This window comes from Aptenodytes patagonicus, chromosome 29 (genome assembly GCF_965638725.1).
Source record: "Aptenodytes patagonicus chromosome 29, bAptPat1.pri.cur, whole genome shotgun sequence".
Taxonomy (NCBI): domain Eukaryota; kingdom Metazoa; phylum Chordata; class Aves; order Sphenisciformes; family Spheniscidae; genus Aptenodytes; species Aptenodytes patagonicus.
In genome coordinates, this window is record NC_134977.1 from 1220747 (window position 1) to 1232924 (window position 12178).

A 12178-nucleotide genomic window follows, 5' to 3' on the forward strand; every position below is an offset into this window, starting at 1 on the left:
GCAGATGCAGGTAGCAATGCTGATTCTGATGCACATACCATTCCTGATAATTATGCAGATGCAGACGCCAAAGCCAATACCAGTGCAGATGCAGATGCCGTTGCAGATACTGCTGCAGCTGCAGACGCCATTTCTGATGCAGATACTGCTGCAGCTGCACATACGACTGTAGAAACCACAGCAGAGGCCATTGCTGATGCAAAGTCAGGTGCAGACACAATAGGAGAGGCAGATGCCATTGCAGCTGCAGGTACCAATGAAGATGCAGAGGCCACTGCAGACACCCATAGCATTACAAATGCCATTGCAGATGCAGATGCCTTTGCAGCTGCAGATGGCATTGCAGATGCAGCTGCCGTTGCAGATAGCCTTGACAATGCCTTTTCAGCTACAGCCACAGACAGCAATACCGTGAGGAAGATCCCGATTCAATTGCAGATGCAACGGCAGATACAAGGGCAGATACAGACACGATAAACCTGCCATTACAGATACAAGTACAGCCACAGGCACCATTACACATGCAATTGCAGGTGCGCTCATAGATACAGGCAGAATTACACATACAATTACAGCCACAAGACCAGCCACAGACACGAGTACACATTCCATTACACCTATAGATACAGACACAGACACCAATCTCGTTCCTGAGAGGGGAACCATTACAGAGAGAGGTGCCATTACACATACAGGTAGTGATGGACACACCACTGAAGGTACAGGGAGTACCTGCATCTGAACTGGGGGTCTGCCATGGCTTCAGCATCTTCAAGAGCAGCTCTAAAGGCAATTGCATCTGAAATTGTACTTGCATCTGCAAGGCCATCTGCAGTGGTATCTGCATCTGCAATGCCATCTCCAGTGGCATCAATGCCCGAATCTTCAACGGCATCTCCATCCCCAATGGTGTCTGTAACGGTACTTGCATCTGCAATGGCATCTTCATCTGAAGTGCTGTCTGACGTGGCATCTGCATCTCCAGTGGTCCTTGCAGTGGCGTCTGCATCTTCAATGGCATCTCCATCAGCAACTGCACCTGAAATTGTATGTCTGAAATTGTCCCCCTCCAGGGCTGGGGGCAGCGTATGAATGACAGCTGGGGACGTCCCGGAGGGTGGCACCTGCCTGGGCCCTGTGTCTCCCACAGGAGTTCAGAGCTGGGCCAGGAGCCCTGTGCGGGGGGGACGGTGTGTTTTGGGGGCTTATCTCCTGGCACAGTGGGGTTTTGCCTGGCATGCTGAAATACCGGGTTAGAGCTGCCCACTGCTGTCACAACTTCTCCCAGCCTCAGCCCACCGGTGCGCCCCAAACCTCCACCGGGCCCGTGGGCACAGGCCCTTGCAGGCTGGGGCAGGGCATGTTTGTTATTTTAATGGCATGTCACGTGATTTTTGGCATCATGGCGTGCGAGCATCAGCCAAGCAAGAGCTGCCGTCTGTGGAAAGCTGCCCGGGAGCGACAGGCTTCATCAAAGCCAACCCGTCCTCTCCCCCACGGCCCCACCCTTGAACCCACCTCCCCTAAACGCATTTGTTCCCCGTGTGCTCCTGCAAGCATGGCCTGGCTTACATTGGGCAACTGTGCTTTTTAAAATGCTTTTGGGGGGGGTCCCATTCTGTTCCCTTCTCTGCCCTGAGGCTGCACCCTCGTGGGTGAGCTAACAGGGGCTGTGTGCTCCTCCCCACCTGCGTCATCATCCTGCAGACCACGCATGTCACCTCTGCCAGCAGGACTTGGGTGGTGGAGAAATGCCAGGTAGCGTGTGAACGTTGCCCATCTCCACCAAGAAAAGCCCTCGGAAGTTCATCCCAACTGCTACACTATCGGAGCATGAAAAGAAACACCTGCTGCTGTGGTGCAGGGCTCTACCTTGCATGAGCTGCTGCGGTTGCAAATACTTTTTGCATTTTTGCCGGCAGCTCCCTCCCTCGGCATTCTTGGGGTGATCTGGGGTTATTTTGCTGCGGCAGTGAGGCAAAGCCGGGCTCTGGAGCTGAGTGTGGTGGGACCCGAGGAAGGGCGTCTTGACGGTTTGAAGGGCTTTGCATCGAGCCCTGTCCCCAGTGGTTGCTTTCAAGATGGAGGCACTGCAGCCCTTGTTGTCATGTCCCTGAGAGGCGTCAGTGCTGCTTTCTGCGTGGGACCATGTCCGTGATTCCTGCAGGGACCCGTCTGTCCTGGCTCCCCCACCAAAGGGCTCCTTCCCCTGGGGAAGGGGACAGGGGAGTCCCCCCTGCCATTGCCTGCCCCGCTGGCGGTGACACGGCCCTGGGGATGGCTTGGTTGCCCTTCGGGGCTCGCCGGCTCTGATCTGGGGCTCAGGGGTGCTTTTGCAGCTCTTGGGTGCCGTTTCCCGGTGCCCCCTGTGCTCCCCCCCACCTCCCAGGCAGGCACGGAGCGGTTCCAGAGAACTGGCTTGTAATGGAAAAAAACCAAGAGGAAAGGTCCCAGCAAAACTACTATATTATGTTGCTATGGGCTCATCACTGCCATGGGTGATGTCACCGCCCAGGGTGGTGCCACCATCCATGGGGTCATTGATGCCTGATGGGATGTTACTGCCCAGGGGGCTGTTAATGTCCATGGGGACCTCCGTTCCTTGGGGGATGGCACTGCCCTGAGGTGCTCCCGCAGGCGGTGGTCGTACTGGAGAGGCTGAGCTGTGTGATCTGCCCGGCGATGTGGTGGCAGCCGCGGAGGGAGGGCGGCAGCACCGGGGCGGCTGGGACCACCGCTCTGCCTGATGGTTGCAGGTCAGGATGAGCTACTGTTGGCCCTGAGGGGTGCTGGGGGCTTCCAAGGCTGGGGGGGTGGGACACCCACAGGGCAGTACCTGGTGGAGAAGCGCCGCCGTGGCCGAGCGCGAAGGTGGCCGGCAGAGGCAGGTCGGCGTTTCTCCCCTCCATGCAGATGATGTGGGGGTCAAAGCAGCCGCCGCACGGAGCCACCTGCAGACCTGCGTGGGAGAGCTGGTGACCTCCACTCCTTCCCCAGAGAGTGTCCCCAGGCTGCAGGGATTGGGGTCGGTCCCTACCTCGGAGGTAGAAGGTTTTGGGGAGGATGAATGGCTGAAGCAGCTGGGGGGGCGGGGGCAATGTGGTGGGAGCCACAGGGCTGGCAGCGCCATGGTCCATTCCGTCTGTTGGATGCTAAGGACTCGGCGGGGCTGCCAGCTCTGGCCGCTTCCATTTGAGGGTCTCCCAGAAAGGAAGGTGCGGGCTCCCCGTGTTCCACCCCATCCCCAACAGCCTCCCCAGCTCCTCATGGGGAGGGAAAGGGTTGCTTTCCTCCAAAACAGAGGCATTTCACATCCTAGAGAAGGGAAAAAACACCCCCAAAAAAGCCCAACCACAATTGTTTTTGTAAGAATGATCCAAAAGGAAGCAGGAGGTACAGAGCATAACAGCCCTTTCAGGAGGAAGAGCTTCAGGGAGAGTTTTCTGCCCAAAAAGCACCAGAGCCCCTGGGAAGAAAACCGCTCATGACTACAGCCTCTGAAGACCCTTTCTCCCCTCCTCCGTTCGTACTCGGGGGTTTACACCAAAGCCTTGAACATCCTGGGGAGCTACCAGGTACGGACTTTCCCCCAACATACACAATGCTCTTTGGGTAGTTACCTTAGAAGAGTCTGGGGCTGCTACCTGGGAATTCTCCTGTCTCCAGAAGAAACCAAAATGCTCCCGGAGATGCCTGAGGGGAGTTCCAGGGAGCTACAGGGCATGGACCTGCCTCCAACATCGACAAAACTCTTCAGGTAACCGCCTAGGAGTCATAGGCAGCTCCTACACTGGACTTCAGCCATCTCCAGGGAAGGACAAAACACTCCCAAGCTGCCTGGGAGGAGTCCCAGCAAGGGACAGAGCATGGACATGCCTCCAACATACACAAAACTCCTCGGGTGGCTTCCCTGGAGTAGTCTCGGGTGCTACCTGCAAAATTCAGCTGTCTCCAGGGGAGGCCAGAACATTCCTAAACTGCCTGGGAGGAGTCCGAAGGAGCTGTGGAGCATGGTCCTTCTCCCAACATGGATAAAACGCCTTGGGGAGCTGCCTTGCAGGGGTCTAGGGCTGCTCCCCAGGGCTTCACCTGTCTCCAGAGGAGGCCAACACACCCCTGGGGATGCCTGGGAGAATTCCCACGGAGCTACCGGGCATGGACTTTCCCCCAACACACACACTGCTGTCCCAGTAGTTACGTCAGAAGAGTTGGGGGCCGCTGCCAGGGAATTCCCCAGTCTCCAGAAGAAACCAAAATGCTTCTGGAGATGCCTGGGAGGAGTTCTGGGAACACTGAGGGGCACTGGGGAGACTGGAGAGCACGGGGGACACTGGGAGCACTGGGGACTGCTGGGGGGCACTGGGGAGAGTGAGGGGCACTGGGAGCGCTGGGGAGAGTGGGGAGCACTGAGGGGCAATGGGGGGACTGAGGAGCACAGGGGAGCCGTGAGGGGCACTGGGAACACTGGGGAGCAGTGGGGGGCACTGGGAGCAGGGGGGAAACTGGGGAACACTGGGGGCACTGGGGGCACTGGGAGCACCGGGAAGACTGGGGAGCACTGAGGGGCAGTGGGAGCACTGGGCACCCCATCATGTCTCCCAGTTGCCCCCCCAACTCCCTCTCTGGGTGGGGGGCTCTGGGGAGGTGTTGGGGGGGGGTCCTCAGGTTTTCAGCCCCCCCCCATCAGAGAGGGTTTGATTGACAGCTGGCATTTATTGAGGGATTGGGGGTGAGAAGCAGGGCAGGGGGTGCTGGGTGCTGGGGGGCTGGTGGGTGCTGGGGGCATCCAGGTGCTGGGTGGTGGGTGTGCTGGGTGCGCAGGTGATGAGTGCTGGGGGTGGCCAGGTGTGGGGTTCTGGGGGTGCGGGGGCACTCGGAGATGCTGTTCTCAGTCTCCAGGGGGTTCATGTAGTTGTATCTCAGCTTGGCCCAGTGGTTCCTCTCCTCGATGCGGTCCCGGATCTCCTCCAGCTGCCCTTGGAAGGCCCTGATGAGCCAGTGGGGTTCCACCTCTGTGAAGCGCTCCTCCAGGTACTGTCCCAGGAGTATCTGGGAGACAGGGATGGGGACCCATCAGGTTCAAGCACTTGACTGAGGTGTCTCAAGCCATCTGGGGGTCTCTGGCCCCGTGGTAGCTGTAGAGCGATGGTGCCCACCACCCTGGGCTTGGGGATACCCAAGGTAGTGATGTGCACCCATGCCCTTGTGGGGCATCTCCTGGGATTCCTCAGCCCCACAGAGCCACCGTTTTGGGGAGGGCATGGTGATGGTGGGGCCAGACTCACCACGTCACTGAGGCATGAGCTGAGGAGGATGAGGGCCACCAGGATGTTGGCGGTGGTGTCCACCTCAGGGATGGTGGTGAGGAAGCGTTGGAGGAAGGCCTTGCCCTTCTCTGCCGGTGGCAGGTGGCGCATGGAGGACGGGGCGTTGGGGAGGAAGGCACCCAGGTCACACTGCAGGGTGAGAGGCCACTGTCAGCAGAGGACACCCCTCTGGAATGGGGATGGGTTAGATGGGGACGTTCTCCTGAGGTGGGGGACATCCCTCTGGCATGGGGACAGGTGGGCTGGGGACATTCTCATGCGGTGGGCTGGGGACATCCCTCTGGCATGGAGGGGGGAATGGATGGGGACATACTTCTGGCATGGAGCTTCTCCTGAGCTGGGGTGGGGATGTCCCTCCAGGATGGATGGGGACATCCCTCAAGCACGAAGAGAGGTGGGAACACGGACACCTCCCCTGGCTCAGGATGGGGACATCCCTCCTGCGCACAGACGGGAACATCTCTCCAGCGTGGGACGGGGACAGCTGGGGACATCTTTTGGGTGCAGAGGGGTCAGAGGTCCCCTGTCCCACCTGCCCATTGTTGACGGCTGCGTGCTGTGCCGAGCAGGTGAACACCGCCATGGTGAGGAACTTGCTGAGCTCCACCACCATCCGCAGTGAGGAGGGGATACCTGGGGTTGGGTGGGGGGACAGCAAAGAGCATCAGGGACCTGTCCTTGTCCCCCCACCACCCCTGGGGACACCCCATGGGACCCATGGGTGTGGGGATGCAGTACCCGAGGAGATCCTGCCCAAGAAGCCATTGGTGAAGATGTCCATCACCCAAGCCTGCAGCTCAGCATCCCCGCTCACCGCTGCATCCTCCCCATAGCAGAAAGCCACAATGCCGGAGATGAAGCTACCATGGGGTGAGGTGACCATGAGGTCATGGAGCACCCATGGGACCACCACCAGCTGCCACCTAATCCCTTGTCCCATCTCTCGATGGCTTCCCAGAGGCTCATTGCGTCATCCCAGTAGCTGGGGAGGTGCGCCACGCCGCAGTGCCACATGTCATCAGGGAGGCAGAGGGAGGTGTAGGTGGCCTTCTCCAAGCCCTGCTGGATGATCAGCAGCATCCCCTCACAGGTAACCCCTGAGCCCTGGTGGGGAGGGGTCACCCATGGGTGCTCAGGGCAGAAGGTGCCTTTCCCCCCCTCCAACCCCCGGCTGCCCCATGGCTCCTCGGTGCTCCCAGTATATGCCACTGTCCCCAGTGCTCCCCAGCCCCCTCGCCCCATGCTCTCTAGTGTCCCCCAGGGCCCTCTGTGCTCCCCAGTGTCCCCCAGTGCTCCCAGTATAACCCAGTGGTCCCGAGTGCTTCCAGGGCACGAGTACTCCAAGTACTCCCCCCAGTGCCCCCAGTATGCCCCCCTAAGTGCTCCCATTAACCCCCCAGCCCCCCCAATTCATGCTTGCTAGTGCCCCCAGTGCCTCCCCAGTATTCCCGGTATAGCCCTCTGTCCCCAGTGCTCCCCAGCCCTCCGTCCCTCCATGTTCTCTAGTGTCCCCCAGGGCCTTCTGTGCTCCCCCAGTGTCCCCCAGCACTCCCAGTACATCCCAGTGCTCCCAGTGCTCACCTTGTCAATGACGCCACCAGGGTTGATGAGGACGCTCTGGGCCAACGTGTTGAAGTGGAAGTGGGGGACGAGGAGCTGGTGGTGGAAACCAGGAGGTTGGAGACGACTGGGGACCTCCTAAGGAGCTGGGGTGGGTGTTGGGGGGGGGGGGGGCACTGCGGTCAGATGAGGGGGCGGGGGCACTGGGTGGTGCTGAGGTGGGACCTTACCTTGAAGAGGGGGTGACAGGTGGGCAGTTGGCATAGGGTGGCGATGGCGAAGACCTCCCCAAAGAGGTGGGTCCTCAAGGGGTGGGTGAGGAGCTGGTGGCTGTAGAAGTCGGCGTTGCGCCAGGTCTTGGCCAACAGCCAGTCCCACTTGGCATTGCTTTGTAAGAAGATGGGGCTGGTGGGTCCCGGTGTTTGGCTGAGCTGTGGGACGCAAACCACGTGGTGGGACCATCTCCTCTCCACCACCACGGTGGGGTTGTCCACTGGTTTGGGGTGGGACGTCCCTACCTGGATGGCGATGGGACGTAGGAGCCCATCGGCACCCTGGTGCAGCAGGCAGAGCAGGGTGGCGATGTGCTGCCAGCGCCTGTGGATGGTGCTGGCCGCAATGCCTTCCAGCACCTCATAATCCAACGATGAAGATCTGCCCTCTTGCATCTCCTTGCCCAGGTTGGTGCCACCACCCAAAGAACCGGCCACCATCTCCAGCGTCACCAGGAATTTGGCCGGCAGCATCACGCAGTGCTGAATGGTGATGGGGTTGTTGCCATTGAAGAACTGGTAACTGAAGAAGTCATCTTCTCACCAGTGCCTGGCCACGTACTCGGGGACTGAGGGGGTGGCTGGACATCAGCGCTGAACTGCCCACCCTCCATGTCAAGCCAGGGACTTCCTGGGAAGCCCTGGGTGGCGGGGGAAGACGCACAAGGCACCCACCAATCTCCCTGCCCCGCATCCAGGAGAAGATGCTGCGCATCTCATCCAGGCTCTTCCAGAAGGTGGGTCTCAAGAGGAACCCTGCCAGAAGGTGGAAGGCCCCTCTACGGGACAGAGGTGGACCTCAGCAACCACCATTCCTTCCCTGGCCCCCCACCACCAGCCTCCCGGGACAGGGTGGCACTGGCGATGCTCCTCACTCCCATCATCCAGGTCCTCCCCAACCTTGGGGTGTTGCTTACTGGAAGATGAGGACACTGGTGAAGTTGGTGGCCCTCACGTAGGAGAACTGAGCATTGGAGTCCAGCTCGAGGATGGAGCCCACATTGAGGCAACGGGGCCAGCCCTTGGTGAAGCTCTTCCACCTGTGGGAGGGACAGGGGGACATACGTCAGCGTCACTGCTGGCCAGGCCACCCTGGCCATGGTGGACCTCCATCCTTATGTCCCTGCTCTCACTGGTAAGCCTCCTGCCGTGCCTTCAGCTCCTGCTGCCGATGCTCCTTGAGGATCTCCAGCTCATCATCCACCAGCTTTTTCCCTGGAAAGGAGGAGAGAGGAGTCAAGGTCGGACCCCTGGCTAGCAGAGGAGGGTGGGGGTGGGATGAGTCCTACCTGAGCTCTCCCGGACCTCCACTGTGGTAACCCCCTCCAGCCACTGGTAGCAGGGGAAGCGGTAGAGGGTGCCGTCAGGGCCCATCACGTGGATATCCCTGCAGAACCAGGCATCCTCCAAGAAGAGCCGCCACTTGTGCAGGCGGATGAGGACGATGCGACCCAAGTCCTGCTCGCAGCGCATGGTCATGTCCTTCTCCTGGTGGGGGGTGGGCAGGAAATGGCTTGGGGTGGGAGGGCAGCTGCCCTGGCATGGCACTGGGGGATACGGGCATTCCCCACCAGTGGAGTGGGGCTTCAGGGCATCCCCCAAAGATCCTCTTCCTCCATCCCCCCAGGACCCCTTTCCACCATCCCCCAGGACCCCTCCTCCATCATCCCCGCAAGATCCTTTTCCTACATCCCCCCCCCCCAAGACCACTTCCCACCATCCCCCCAGGATCCTTTTCCTCCACCCCACACCCCCCAAGACCACTTTCTTTCATCCCCCCCAAAGATCCTTTTCCTCCATCCCCCCCCACCCCCACCCCCTCGCTCCATCCCCCAGGATCCTTCCCTCCATGTCCCCAGGACCCCTTTCCTCTATTTCCCCCCCCACCAAACCCTTTTCCTCCATCCCCCCCCAAGAACACTTTCCTCCATCCCCCCATGAGCCCTTCCTTCATCCCCCCAGGACCACTTCCCACCATCCCCCCAAACCTTGGTGAAGACCCATCCCTTTTCTTACCCTCTCCAGTAAAACCCATGCCGGGACCCCCGGCATGCCCATGCCTCCACTCGTGTCCCCATCCCTGCGCTCACCGTCCCCGGCAGCAACCAGTAGTTGATGGTTGTCCGGCGCCTCTCACCACGGCTGCCCACCAAGGTGATGGAGATGGAGTTGTTGGTCCCACCTTCGAGGATGTCACCCGTTGCCACCTTCACCTTGTAGACGGCCATGGCGAGCTGCACAAGGACACGCCGCGCAATTCAAGAGCTGCCTTTAAAAAGCGACCACCTGTAGGGGTGAGGGTTTTGGGGGTGGAAACCTGCCATCTTGGGTGGTTTGCATGCTGCAAGCCCCGTGGCCGTTGCACAAGCCGGGTGGCCAGTCCTTCCTTCTCAAGGGGAGGTTATCAGATGACCGTTATTGGCCGGCGACCGGCATATCGAATCTCAATGGATGTGGCCATGGAGACATTACCCAAGCGATGGCCCCGGGGGTGGCCATGGGCCCAAGGGAGGGGGCGTTTGCCATGGTCCAGGAGCTCCTCCTGCCTCCCCAGGGTCTCCTCCATCTCCTGCTGTGTCCCTGCCCGCGCTGCTGCCCGCACTTCACTGGCTGCTCAAGGGATGCTGTGGAGCAGCGGTTGTGGGGCAGGCAGGGCTTTCCCAAAGGAAGGTCGTGGAGCAACTAATACTGGTGTCACAGTTTAACCTCAGTCGGCAACTGAGCACCACACAGCCACTCGCTCCCTCACCCCCCCGCGGTGGGATGGGGGACAGAATTGGAAGAGTAGAAGTGAGAAAAACCCGGGGGGGTTGAGATAAAAACAGTTTAATAATTGAAATAAAATGATAATATACAAAGCAAGTGATGCACAATGCAAGTGCTCACCACCCGCCGACTGATGCCCAGCCAGTCCCTGAGCAGCAGCCCCCCCGGCCAGCTTTCCCCCAGTTTATGTACCGAGCATGATGTCACATGGTATGGAATAGCCCTTTGGCCAGTTTGGGTCAGCTGTCCTGGCTGTGCCCCGTCCCAGCTTCTTGTGCACCTCCAGCCTTCTCAGTCCGCAGAGCATGGGAAGCTGAAAAGTCCTTGGCTAGTGTAAGCACTACCTAGCAACAACTAAAACATGGGTGTGTTATCAACATTGTTCTCATCCTAAATCCAAAGCACAGCACTGTACCAGCTACTAGGAAGGAAATTAACCCTATCCCCGCCAAAACCAGGACAGTATCCACCCCTTATTCTATACCATCTATGTCATGCCCAGGTCCCACACTTTCCAATACATTCCCATTAATCACCACCCCTTTTCCTGTTTTTGATATATATACACACACACAGATATCATTCCCTTAGTCTATGGGCCATCCCTCTAAAATGTTCGTTGAGTTCATTTAGTCCATGACTTTGGGCTCCATCTGTCATCATAATCTTCCAGGGCAGGAAAGATGGGGATGGTATGTGGTGTTGGATTGTTTCATGGTGAAGTCAGTTCTGGTTCCATCATCACTGTGCTTTGCTCGGTTTCTTCAAAGTTCATTCTTCATTAATCTGGGTGATTCTTATTGTAATATCATTGGTATGGCATATAATATTATGTAGCACTTAACATCAGATAATTCAGATCATTGGCTATTCTCACCCAAAATCAAATCCCCTTGAGGTACACATCGGACTTCCCCATCCTTCCGCATTATCCACCAAGTGCACCCAGGTCCTTGAGCAAAAGCAATCCCACGGATGGGTTTGCCTCTGCCCGAGGCAGGAATAACCCAGACTGTCTTCCCCAGCATATTTTTTATGTGCACTACAGGGACTTTATTCCCATCTACAGTACGTAAAAGTTCTGACTGGGCAGGGCCTGCTCGATTGGCAGATCCCCGAGTGTTGACTAACCAGGTGGCCTTTGCTAAATGTGTGTCCCAATGTTTGAATGTCCCGCCACCCATCGCTTTCAGTGTAGTCTTTAACAGTCCATTGTATCCTTCGATTTTCCCAGAGGCTGGCGCATGACAGGGGATGTGATACACCCACTCAATGCCGTGCTCTTTGGCCCAGGTGTCTATGAGGTTGTTTTGGAAATGAGTCCCGTTGTCTGACTCAATTCTTTCTGGGGTGCCATGTCGCCATAGGACTTGCTTTTCAAGGCCCAGGATAGTGTTCCGGGCAGTGGCATGGGGCACGGGATATGTTTCCAGCCATCCGGTGGTTGCCTCCACCATTGTAAGCACGTGGCACTTGCCTTGGCAGGTTTGTGGGAGTGTGATATAATCGATCTGCCAGGCCTCCCCATATTTATATTTCAACCATCGTCCTCCATACGAAAGAGGCTTTAGCCGCTTGGCTTGCTTGATTGCAGCGCATGTTTCACATTCATGGATAACCTGCGCAATAGTGTCCATGGTCAAGTCCACCCCTCGATCACGAGCCCATCTGCATGTTGCATCTCTTCCTTGATGACCTGAGGTGTCATGGGCCCACCGAGCTATAAATAATTCACCCTTACGTTGCCAGTCCAGATCCACCTGAGCCACTTCAATCTTAGCAGCCTGATCCCCCTGCTGGTTGTTTTGATGTTCTTCGGTGGCCCGACTCTTGGGTACGCGAGCATCTACGTGATGGACTTTTACAACCAGGTTCTCCACCCGGGCAGCAGTATCTTGCCACAATGCGGCAGCCCAGATGGGTTTGCCTCTGCGCTGCCAGTTGCTCTGCTTCCGTTGCTGCAACCACCCCCACAGGGCATTTGCCACCATCCATGGGTCAGTATAGAGAGAGAGCATATTTTTTACATCTTGTCCTGCCTGGACTGGCCCAAGGGCTACTGCATGAACTAACTCCTGTTTAGTTTGTTCAAAGGCTTGTCATTGCTCAGGGCCCCGTTTGAAATCATTCTTCTTTTGGGTCACTTGATAGAGAGAGTTTACGATCAGACTGTAATTTGGAATATGCATTCTCCAAAAACCCACGACGCCTAAGAAAGCTTCTGTTTCCTTTTTGCTAGTTGGTGGAGACATG

General features: G+C 57.9%; 1 pseudogene; it reads right to left on the reverse strand.

Moving 5' to 3' along the window:
- Positions 1 to 2576: 2576 nt before the first annotated feature.
- LOC143171644 (polyunsaturated fatty acid lipoxygenase ALOX15B-like) lies at positions 2577 to 9387 on the reverse strand (annotated as a pseudogene).
- Positions 9388 to 12178: the final 2791 nt, after the last annotated feature.